An 11802-nucleotide genomic window follows, 5' to 3' on the forward strand; every position below is an offset into this window, starting at 1 on the left:
TTTTTTTAAAAATCAGCAAATTTTTTTGCATGTTCTCCATTTTTTATTTAAAAAGTGCCCTCCATTTGAAAATTTTGTCCTACATTTGTCCCAGTTTATTTATTTTAAAAATATATATATATTTAATTATTTATTTTTTGGCTTCGGCCCCCAGTTGTCTGAGGGACAGCAACCCGGCCCCCAGCTCAAAAGGGTTGCCTACCCCTGGTTTAAATGATGCATGTGGCCTAAGAGTCCAGAAGCTGAGCCAAAGCCATGATCCAGTCCCAAAGATTGGAGTGTGGCTTTGGTGCGGCTTCTGGACTCTTAGGACACATGCATCATTTAAACAGCACACCTCCAAAGTGACCTGAAGCAGCTTTATTTTGGCCTATCTGTATGTGCCCATATGTTAGCAAAATTATAATTCCAAGCCACATTTGAGTGTGTTAATAAAATGGCTACACTGACCTTCTGAAAAACTGTAAAATACTGTGACTTAACTTTGACATCCCTGGCACCTGGGTGAGATAAAAGCAATCTAAATGGGTTTAGGCCCTTCTTTGAGTACATGTGAAGAAAGCAGGGGAAATACTGCTGAAAATATGTATTGCTCCCACTCAGATAAACCATTAACACTGCTTTTTTTTAATATTTGAAAAAAAAATTGATGCTTGCAACTTACAATTGTGAAGCTACATACTTCACAAAAAGAACAGTTGAATCTGTATTATTACCATGAACCTGTGTGGTTTAGTGGTTTGCTATTATTATTGTTGTTGTTGTTGTCTTATATCCCACCTTTCTCCCAATATAGGGACTCAAGGTGGCGAAACCAGAGTTCAAATCCTTCAAATCCTTGAACATGGAAACCCACTAGGAGACCATAGGCAAGTCACACCATCTCAGCCTCAGAGAACAGCAAAGACAAACCTGCTCTGAACAAATCTTGCCAAGAAAGCCTTGTAATAGGTTCATGTCAGAATTGTCCTAAGTAAGAAACAACTCAAAGGCACACAGCAACACTCTGCTATACACACACCCCAAAAACCTTGAGTCTGGCGGCGGTTTAAAGATTAACCCATTAAATGCAACATAAACTTTTATAGGCCAGATCTTCATGGTTTGGGGTGCTTCTTATTCACAAAATACTTTCACAGAAGCCAGGAAGGACTCCAGAATGACATGTCTCAGTGGCACCAGAACCAGAAATAAGTGATAAAGAGTGTTTTATTTTTAGTGTTTCTGAGGGAGAAAAAAATAAAAAGAAAAGTGGAAGAAAAAAGAAACCCAGAAGCTGGAGAAGTCAAAGGAAGGGGAGGAAATAAATGTACACAGCATATTAGAAGTGGGTCATATTTCAGGTCAGGTAAAGACAAATCCTTGGTTACACCTCCATGAAAATGAAAACCTTGTTTAAACTCTGCTAATTTGAATACAGAGGGCCAGTCTGCTTGGTCATGTCAACCCACTGGGGGATCTTGGGCAAGTCATGCACTCTCAGCCTCAGAGGAAGGAAAGGGCAAACCTTCTCTGAACAATTTCTGCTATGAAAGCCTTTAAATTGGAAATGACTTGAGGTCACACAATAACAACAAGAGTGGGGTATAGCTACTCTTAAATAAATAAAAACTAAATAAGTTTACATACAGCTGTTTCATAGTTGATTAGTTACAAGTGAGTGTTTGCTTATTCCGCCATAAAGGAGACAGTGCTTCTCAATTATTTTCTGTCATGCCCTCCCTAGGAAGAAGAAAACATTTCGTGTGCCCAGCGCGACTGTAAATAGTATCATTTGTCTATAAAACTGTTATAAGTACACCTCTGCATAACAGAGCCTCGCGCCCCCCTTTACGGAGCCTCGCACCCCCCCTGGGGGGCCCGGCCCACTATTTGAGGAAGGCTGCCCTATACACACTTGTCCCTTCACGTTCGCTGGGGATAGGGGCACAGGACCCTTATGATTGTTGAAAACCCGCAAATAATAAAAACACCGTATTTTTGTCTGAGAGAACACCTCTATAGGAATCTCTAGGTCCTCCAGTGCAACTCTGTGGACAACATCTGCCAGACAATTACCACAGAATTGCGCTGGAGGAGTTACCAATGCCTAGTGTTTTGTTCTCTAGGTCCTTCAATGTGACTTTTGGTTAAAGTTGACCATCGAGTTGCGCTGGAGGACCTAAAGAGAACATATTCAAAAAATCCATGAATAATCAAATCTGCAAAAGCAGAGGGACATGTGTGTATAACAAAGACAGAAGTCCTTCACACTGTCAAAAGAACTATGTCTCAGCTGCAAGGCAGCCCAAAACTTCACGGCCCATAAACTCTGGTTTAAAACTGCTATGTCCTTAAGTAGGACTTTTTCAGGCCAATGACATGGGGAGATGTGAGATTTCCAAGGCCCCAACCAGCTTGTTGTTGTTCTTCATGAACCAAAGTTGGGATTTAAATGCCCCTCCTTGAGACAAGGTCTCCTCCAGAAACTGCAACGCTCTGCCAGAAAACACTATGTTTTTCATGTTTTTGTTGCCACTGCCGCGTAGCCTTTCCCTGGCAGCACACCCACTCATGTTTACAGAATCTCAGCTCCCTTTCTTTCCTCAAGTGCACTTAAACCCGGTGAGTTCTTGCTTAGAAAGAAGGAGAGAGGCATTTCTGGGGGCTTCTTGCTGGCGAGGCTGACCAATCCGAGAGGGAAGGAAAAAGGGGGATGATTTTCTGCGAAGCTGGAGACCCTGGCCGCTTCTGAGTAGGCCCCATCTGGAGCGCTGCCTGTGACGCACTTCGGAAACCCGACTCCCCAGCCCCTCCTGCAGCACTGGAGAAAAGGAAAAGGCTCTACTTCCTACAAGAGAAAGGGGGCTGGCAAGGGAGGGCTGGGCTCGACAGGTCACCCCCGCAAAGCAGGACAAGCGTCTTGGGAGGAAGGAGAGGAGCCTGGCCGGCATCTCTGGGGAAGAAAGCCTGGGCCAGGATGAAACAAACACGGGGTGTGGCGACCAAAGAAAGCGCCTCCTCCTCCTCTTTGCCCAGAGAACTACCGAATAAGGGCTGCAGACGAGGAGTGGAAGCCTCCCAGGGCAGTGCTATGGAGACCCCCAAACACCAGCTTACAAGAAAGAGCCAAGCTGGGCAAGGGCTGCCTTGAGTCCCTGTACCGGGAGGAAGGCGGGACATAAAGAAACATAATAATAATAATGGTGCCTCCTTCTGATTTTGTAACATTTATTTATTTACATGTATCCCATCTTTCTCCGAATATAGAGACTCTTCCCCTCCCCCCAAAATAATGAGGTGCCACTCGGATCCTACTGTGTCTCAAGAGGCAGAGGCTGTTGTTGGATGAAGCCCAGCAATCTCCCTCCAGACCAAATGACTAAGGTTCAAAAACACACTGCAGCAATCATCCACTTTGAGACTGCTTTAACAGCCCGGGACTCAAGGCTAGGGAATACTGGGAAGCGTAGCGTTTGTGAAACACTTGAGCCTTCTCTGTCAGAGAGCCCTGGTGCCACAATAAATGCAATTCCCCAACACTGAGCCAGGCTAGTTAAAGCTGTCTCAAACTGGATTGTTTCTGCGGTGTGTTTTGGACCCAAGATGGCTAGCCATTTGGAAGGAGACCCACAACTAGATTACAAAAACCAAGTTGGTCAATGGCACTTTTCATTTTTAAAAAATTTACTTATTTACGTATATCCCGCCTTTCTCCCAATCTAGGAACTCCTTCTCCCCCCCCCCCACATCCCCAAAACGAATAGGTGCCATTCGGATTGTAGTGTGTTTCAAGAGCCAGGGTGACTGTTGGGTGAACCCCAGGAAATATGGGGGCTTGTTCCAAATCTTGAAGTGAACCCCAACAATCTCCCTCAAGACCAAATGACTAGCATGACCCACCAATTTTGGGGTGAGGCAGAGCTCAGGGAGACCCACCACTAGCTTACAAGACCCACTGCCAAGTTGGCCAAAGGCTATCCAAAGTAGAAACCAGAAGCTGCCAAATCTGGGGACTACTGGGGTGAACCCCAGCAATCTCCCTCAAGACCAAATGACTGCCAGTCCTTGGGGAGGGAGTCCAATAAGATAAATCACCATATCTACCCCAGTGTATACCTGAATGTGTTCAAGATTTCACCAACCTTCTAGTTTCCAGGAGAGAGCCTAGTAGTAGTGCCATGAACTCCGACTCTATCCCAGCTTGACCCTGGAAACCCACCTTTTGGGCATGTGGCACATTCTCAGGCCTTAGAGCAATGGTCCTCAAACTGCTCTTTAAGAGATTTTGGATCTTAGCTCCCAGAATCCCAGACCATTGGCCAATGTGGCTGAGGCTTCTGGGAGCCAAAGTCCAACATCTCTTAAAGGACACAGTGTGGAGACCACTGCCTCAGAGGATGGCAAGGGGGAAACGACGTCAGGGCAAGTCTGGACAAGAAAACCCCAGGGGAGGGTTGCCCTAAATCGGAAATGACTTGAAGATGCACCACTACCGCTTCTTTTCAAGTCATCCCCCTCACACACATACACACAACACACACACAAATAACCCAACGTGGAAGTGGTGGCAGTTGGAAGGAGAGGAAACATGGGGCAGAGAAAAGAGGAGAACCTCCTACCTAAGCAAGGGGAGTCAGTTTGGGAGGGAAAGGAAAGGGAAGAGTAGGAAAGGCTCTTACAACAAAAAGTGGCGCCAAAGATGGTGATGGTGGGGAATCCTGGGGGTGGCGGGAGGGAGGCTGGCTCCCGGTAGTTACACCGACATCAAAGAGAGGTGGCTTTGATGTGGGTGTAACTACCGGGAACCCCCACCAACCACCGGCATCGCTGCCAGGCTGGGAGGGCAGATGGGAGCCATTTAATCCTTTGAGGGTCTCCCCCCAACTGAGACTGGCCTTCCCCCAAACACAATGCCCAGGAAGAAGGAGGCCAGCCAGCCCCAGCCAAAAAACCCCAAACCATTCAGGTCCCCTTACTTCCTCCAAGTCGCCATTCAGATTGAAGTATGTTCTCCAAACTTTGGGCCTGATGTTATTTCAGACTTCAGTTCCCAGAAGCCCCAGCCAGCTTGGCCCACAGTAGCCAGGAATCCTGGGAGCCGAAGCCCCAGCCACAGCTGGAAGGCCAGAGTTTGGGCATCGATGCTGCAAAAGCAATGGCGCCCAAACTTTGGTCCTATGAATGTGTTTTTGTTCTTTGCTTTTTTTGGACTTCCGCAGTCAGGAGTTCTGGGAGCCAAAGTCCAGAAATAGAGATCTTGTGGCACCTTTGAGACTGACTGAAGAAAGAAGTTGGCAGCATGAGTTTCCTTAGACTTAGGTATACTTCCTTAGATGCATCTGAGTCTAGGAAAGATCATGCTGCCAACTTCTTTCATTAGTTAGTCCCTAAGGGGCTGCAATCTCTCTCTACATACTGATTCCACAGACTAACACAGCTATATCTTTGAGTTCCAGAAACAGAGTTTGACTGTACACTAAAAAACTCTAAGGCTTTTTCACAGCCAGCATCCATAGTTTTTTGGGGTTTTTCAGGCTATGAGGCTGTATTGAGGAAGAGGTTATTCCTGATCTTTCGTCAGCCTCTGTGCCTGGATGCCAGGAACAAACTCTTCCGGAAGATGACTACACAGCCTGAAAAGCCCAGAAAGAGCACTGCGAAAAACCATCTCAACAGGGCACCAGCCTCAAAGTTTCCCCGCTTCCCTGAAAGTTGCTGAGCCAGGCTGGGTAGGAAAAGTCCCTTTCCCCCAAAGTCTCCAGGGTGGCATCCAGACAGCAGAAACAACCCAGTTGGGACCCGGCTTCAAATGCCCTGGCTCCATCTCCTGGAAGTCAGGGCTTTATAGAGAGAGGCAGCCAAGGGCAGGGAGTCTTGGCCCGCCATCTCCATTGGAAGACAAGCGGGGCTTCACTCCCCTTCTGCCCCTTTCCTCTCTCTTGGGCTTTGGGGAGCAGCAGGGAAAGTGCCTGGGACCCTCCTGAGAAAGGGAGCAAGAGAGGGAAGGAAGGGGTTTCGGACCGTCAGCACTTTGAGTCCCAATCTTAGGACAAAGCAGGGCACAAGTCAACATTAGCAGCAGCAGCAGCATTGGTCCAGACTGCAGAAACAAAGCAGCTTGACACCACTTTAAGCGCCACGGCTCAATGCTCAATGCTATGGAAGCCTGGGAGTTGTAGTTTGTTGCGAGGCTGTCTCTCACGAAGACATCGCCTAGCATTGAGCCAGGGCAGCTAAAGCGGTCTCAAACCGGGTTAAAACTCGGCGGCCTGGCAGCAAAAGTACAAGAGCCCCAGAAGGAACTCCAACTCCCAGGATTCCGCGGGGTCGGGGCCAGAAAGCGAGCTGGAGGCCGCCTTCCCCGAAACCTTCCAGGGCCCTCCATCTTGCCAAGGACGGCCCCGTTCGCCAGGAAGAAGACCAGGAGCCTCCCTCCGCTTCCCCTCCCTCCCTCGCTCCCTCGCTCCCTCCTCTCTTCCTCTCCGGGCTCCATTTTATGTCGGGGCCTTTCCCTGAGCAGAAGCGGAGGCGAAGAGAGAGAGGCTTCTTCGGGGGAGGCGGCGAGGAGGCCCCCGAAAGGCGGACACTCCGAGCCTCCCTCCTGGAGGGAAGAGAAGGAGGGAGGAGGCTGGCCCTCTTTGCCTTCTCCCGCCGCCGCCGCCGCCGCCGCCGCCTCCCTCGTCCTCCATCTTGCCTCCGCTGCCAGCCTCCCGCCGACGACGACATCGACGACTAGGCCCAAGCCTCGGCCTCGATTTACGCCTTCCCCCGACATTTGCCACCTTGACCACGACTGCGACGAAAACAAATAAAGAACTAGGGCACTGTTAACACTGGCTATAAATAGGCCCAGAGCCGCGCGCTCTCCTTCCCTTCCCTTCCCTTCCCTCCTCCTTCTTCTTCTTCTTGTTTGTTGCTCCATTTCTTCTCCTTAAAATGCAAACTTCTTAAGGGCGGAAGGGAAACCCGCTCTCGCTCGATAGATAGACAGATAGACAGATAGAAAACTTCCCGAAGCTTGGCTTGGGAGCTTACCTGGCCCGCCGTGGAGCCAAGAGGCCTGGCCTCCTGGATCTCAAGCCTCCTCCTCCGCTCACTTCCAGGCCCTCTTCCCCCGCGCTTTCGGCCGACGAGCGGGAAATAAAAACGAAGGAAACAAAACAAAAGCAAAGGGGTCGGAAAGGGGCGGGGAAGAGCCAAGGGCTCCCGAGAGAGAGAGAGAGAGAGAGCGCTTTCGGGGCGGGAGGGGTCGGCGGAGGGTCCGGTGCGGCGGCGGCGGCGGCGGCGGTGGCGCTGGGGATTGTTTGGGGTGTTCGCAGCTCGGCGTCTGGCGAGGAAATGGAAGGCGCAGGCGCCACCTGCCGGCCACTGAGCAGCCTCCGTTGCGTCGGGCCTAGAGCGGCCCCTGCTGGGAGGACTCAGGAAGCGCAAAAGAAAGAGAGCCGAGAGGGGGAAAAACACCAGAAAGCGCGCAACGTCGCCATTCTCCATCCGGGATGGAGAGGAGAACGGGGTAAACAAGGCGCCGCGCATGCGCGGACCTCAAGCCCCCTCCTCCGACACTCACTCTTCGCCCCGCCCTCCTCTACGCCTACGTCACCGCTGCCCTCGGCTGTTCCCTGGCGCGCGCGGGGGAGGATGGATCTGGCACGTAGCGGGGAGGGGAAGGGGCGGGGCTAGCGTCAGGGCGCCGCGGAGGGGAAGCTGGTTTTGTAACACCGGAAGCCGCGCTCGCCTCCTGCGTCACTTCCGCCCAACAACAGTGGTTAGGGTTGGGGGTCACACACAACTGCTCCCATTTCACTCCAAACTCTGCTCTTTAATTCAATTTGAATTAATTGATTCATTAATTCAATTACATTAAATTCCTTTTTAATGGGAAAAGCGAAAGGTTCATTGATTATTATTATTCTTATTATGACTGTGAAGCCGCTCTGACTCCCAGTTTTAGAGAAAGAGCGGAATAGAAATAAGGGATTTTGGACTTCAGCTCCCAGAATCCCAAGCTATTGGTCAACGAGGCTGAGGCTTCTGGGAAATGAAGTCCAAGCTCTCTTCAAGGGCACAGATTGCCATAACAGAACCCTTAGATTGACAGCTTCCAGGCTCAGTGTGAACATTTGTCTGATACTTGATTAGATTCTGGATGTTGATGTTTTAATTGTTGCCTGCTTTTTTAACTAATTCTATTTTATATTATTACCTATTGCCTATATGTATTTTGTAGATTGTATGCCATTGGCAGGCCTTATATGTTCATTGATTTGATTATTTGTATGTAAAGCACTGTGTACATTTACAGCGCTATAGAAATAAGCTATAATAGTAATAATAATAATGTTACTCGTAAATCCTAATTCCCTTCTGCCACTGAATGCTGTGCTAATAGTCCTGACAACAACAACAACTAGCAAAATTACAATTATGCCTTCAGAGCACAATATCCTACATGCACAAAGTAAATGTGAAATGTCTCTCCTTTCTCCTCCCAGAGACCCTCAGCGCTCTCAGACAATCTCTTCGGTGTTTTAAAGCGATGCAGGCAGATGCCACATCCTCTTTCTTGCCCAAATGCAGGTGTTTGAAGCTTTAGGCTGCATCAATAGAAGTATAGTGTCTAGATCAAGGGAAGTCATAGTGCCACTCTATTCTGCTCTGGTCAGGCCCCACCTGGAATATTGTGTCCAGTTCTGGGCACCACAATTCAAAAAGGATGTGGAGAAATGAGTGTGTCCAGAGGAGGGCGACTAAAATGGTGAGAGGTCTAGAAACCTTGCCCTATGAGGAACGACTCAGGGAGCTGGGGATGTTTAGCCTGGAGAAAAGAAGGTTAAGAGGTGATAGGATAGCCCTGTTTAAATACTTGAAGGGATGTCATATTGAGGAGGGAGCAAGCTTGTTTTCTGCTGCTCCAGAGAACAGGACCTGGAGCAATGGATGCAAGCTCCAGGAAAAGTGATTCCACCTCAACATTAGAAGGAACTTCCTGAGAGTAAGGGCTGTTTGACAGTGGAACAAACTCCCTCAGAGTGTAGTGGAGTCCCCCTCCTTGGAGGTCTTTAAGCAGACGCTGGATGGCCATCTGTTGAGGATGCTTTCATTGAGATTTCCTGCAAGGCAGAAAGTGGTTGGACTGGATGGCCCTTGCGGTGTCCTCCAACTATGATTCTATGATTCCACGCCCCTCATGTGCCGCCACACCTTCATGGCACGTGTCTGATGTCAAATTAAACAAAGATTTCTTTATTGTTTACAGTAGGTGTAGATTGTGCAGGCCTCCCATCTTTCTTCACTGTTGGCTCTGCCAGCTGGGATTGCTGGGACTCCCAGACCAACAATATATGAAGAGCCAAATGATTAATGCCATGCCATTATAGTGTTACTGTACTACAGATACGATGTGACCTATAAATCCAGAATATTATCCTCACCTCTTTCAGTGACAAGTGCAATGCTTGATGACATTATCTCATGTTACATGTGCAAAGCTTTCAAAACAAAGCCTCTGACTAACAATGAATCATGGAAGGTCACAGCATAATGATACAGTGAAAGAATTTCAAGGTGGAGGTGTGGAACTTACAGTATGTGCAACTTCCTTTTACCTTGATAGGGTTTGGAGGTAATTGCCCTTGTGTTTTCAAGGGATAATAAGAGCATACCTTGCCTAAGGAAACCCTATGAAATTCATGAGGTCATCATATGAGGACAGGCAACTTGAAGTCACATATATGCATATACTGTATACAATGGCACAGTTCAGTTTCAATTACTGCAGAGCTAGAAATGCAAGCATTATGGTGGGACTTGCCATGGATCTGGGGTGTAGCGTCCACTCAAGGATGATTGGTGCTCACACTATCCTTCTACAGCATTTCAACTCCAGAATTTGAAAGTAATACCTTAAAAGTAACTCCATTACCAAAGATTTGGCCTGCCCCAACATCCACCAGGTAGCAAAGCCATCCATGCTTCCAGGGGGATTGGGGAACTGTACAACAAAAATATTTTTTTGACCGTCTGTCATTGCTTTTTCACATTTTTCTTTTAATTCATTTATTCATTCAAATGACAGTGTTAACATTAGGATGTTGGTTAATGAAAAAAATGAACATGAAGTACAATGCATCAATAATACATTGTGTTACTTGGTACTTAGGGGTAGCATGGTACTTGCAATAATTAAAACTACGTAATGAGAAACATGTTGATTTTTAAAGTAATATTCCAAATTTCTGTGTTTCTGTATATGAGTTTTTTATTATTATTATTTGGGATCAAGTTGACTTAAATTTATAGTGACCATATGATGTCAAGAGCCCTGGTCATCAACTGTGCTGTTCAGATTTTGCAGACTCAGACTATTTCCTTGATTGAATCAATCTGCCTATAATGCAATCTTCCTCTTGAAACAGTTCCCTCATAGAATCATAGAATCATAGAGTTGGGAAGAGACCACAAGGGCCATCCAGGCCAACCCCATTCTGCCATGCAGGAACTCTCAATCAAAGCATCCCTGACAGATGGCCATCCAGCCTCTGCTTAAAGACCTCCAAGGAAGGAGACTCCACTACAAAATGTCACCAACAACCTCTAATTAAGAGTCTATTGTCCTCTGAAGGGTAAGAAATAATGTTATTCAGAAAACAATAGCCATATAAGAGGCTGAGCAAGAATGTTAAGTAGCAAAAAAGATAAAATAACACTGTAGAATGTTATATCGCTTGAAGGCTGAGCAACGACGTTGCTTGATGCCCAAGTGTATCGTCTTTTTCGACAGAAACAGAAGTGGCTATGTATTCAAAACTTCACAAATCTCATCTTCTTCCTCTTCCTCCCCTTCCCCCTCTCTCAATTTGCTCCTGAAAAGGGGTATAAACCAACACATTCAAGAAAATCACAATTCTGGAATGTATTCAAACCTATTGAGTCTATGGACCCCTGCTGTAAATTCTGTGACATAATCGGATCTATCACCTCGTATCCTCCACATGTTTTGGACTACAGCTTCTGACAGTCGTAGAAACAGGGTATTACTATGGAAGGTGGATGAAGTCATTGCTCTTCCAAATAAGAATTCTGCTCCTCAAAATGAATATTTCCTTCTCCCAAATTTCCAACACTGCCAAGAGTGAGATATTGAAAATTGTATTTGCTATTTAAAGACATAGCCATGTTTGTCTGGAAAATCAGCATCTGAAGAAGTAGGCTCAAGTCTATGAAAGCTCATGCTACTAATTGTTATCTTTCAGATAGGGCCGGAACAGATCGGCAAAAAACGGCGGCTTCCTGGGGGCGAGGCATATGCCCAATGCACGACCCCAAGTTGGCAGGAAGCTGCCCATTCATTTACATGGTGGCAGCTTTTCGGCGCTCCGGCCACTGGGGCACAGAAAAGCTGCGGTGTGATGGCAAGGGCGCCCTTTTTCTAGCACAAAGAGGAGCAGCATTCTGCTGCTTCTTTTTGAACTGGAAAAAAGCTGGATCGGACCCACAGCGTTCTGTTGCCATGGCACAATCTGGCACTTTGGGCCAGTCTGTCTCCAATGTGTTATAAAATCCCTTTGCATAGTTATATTTGCTATGTTTCACTTCCTTTTCGAATTTTGCCTGCCTGCCCCTTTTTTACTTTAGATGCCTAAACTGTATGGCTAAACACACAACTGAAATTTAAAGCTGCTGCAGTGCTAGAAATTTGGAGACTGAAAGAAATGTTAATTGGGGCATAATTTTTTGGGGGGAGGGATGCCCTCATTTTGTCCCTCTTCTATGAGGACACCATCTGTAGAATTTGTAATATAAAACACCTGGAATGTACCA

At 47.3% G+C, this 11802-nt stretch overlaps 1 protein-coding gene across 2 annotated transcripts in view; it reads right to left on the reverse strand.

The window, feature by feature from the left end:
• The window catches only part of LOC149308927 (cohesin subunit SA-2), a 69841-nt gene extending 62370 nt beyond the window's left edge, over positions 1-7471 (reverse strand). For both annotated transcript variants that reach the window (XM_089536707.1, XM_089536706.1), the window contains exon 1: positions 7018-7471. The gene's annotated coding sequence lies outside the window, so the exon portion shown is untranslated. The remainder of the gene's footprint in view (positions 1-7017) is intronic.
• Positions 7472-11802: the final 4331 nt, after the last annotated feature.

Source organism: Sceloporus occidentalis, unplaced genomic scaffold (genome assembly GCF_023333645.1).
Source record: "Sceloporus occidentalis isolate IW3139 unplaced genomic scaffold, rSceOcc1.0.p SCAF_8, whole genome shotgun sequence".
NCBI classification, from domain to species: Eukaryota; Metazoa; Chordata; class Lepidosauria; order Squamata; family Phrynosomatidae; genus Sceloporus; species Sceloporus occidentalis.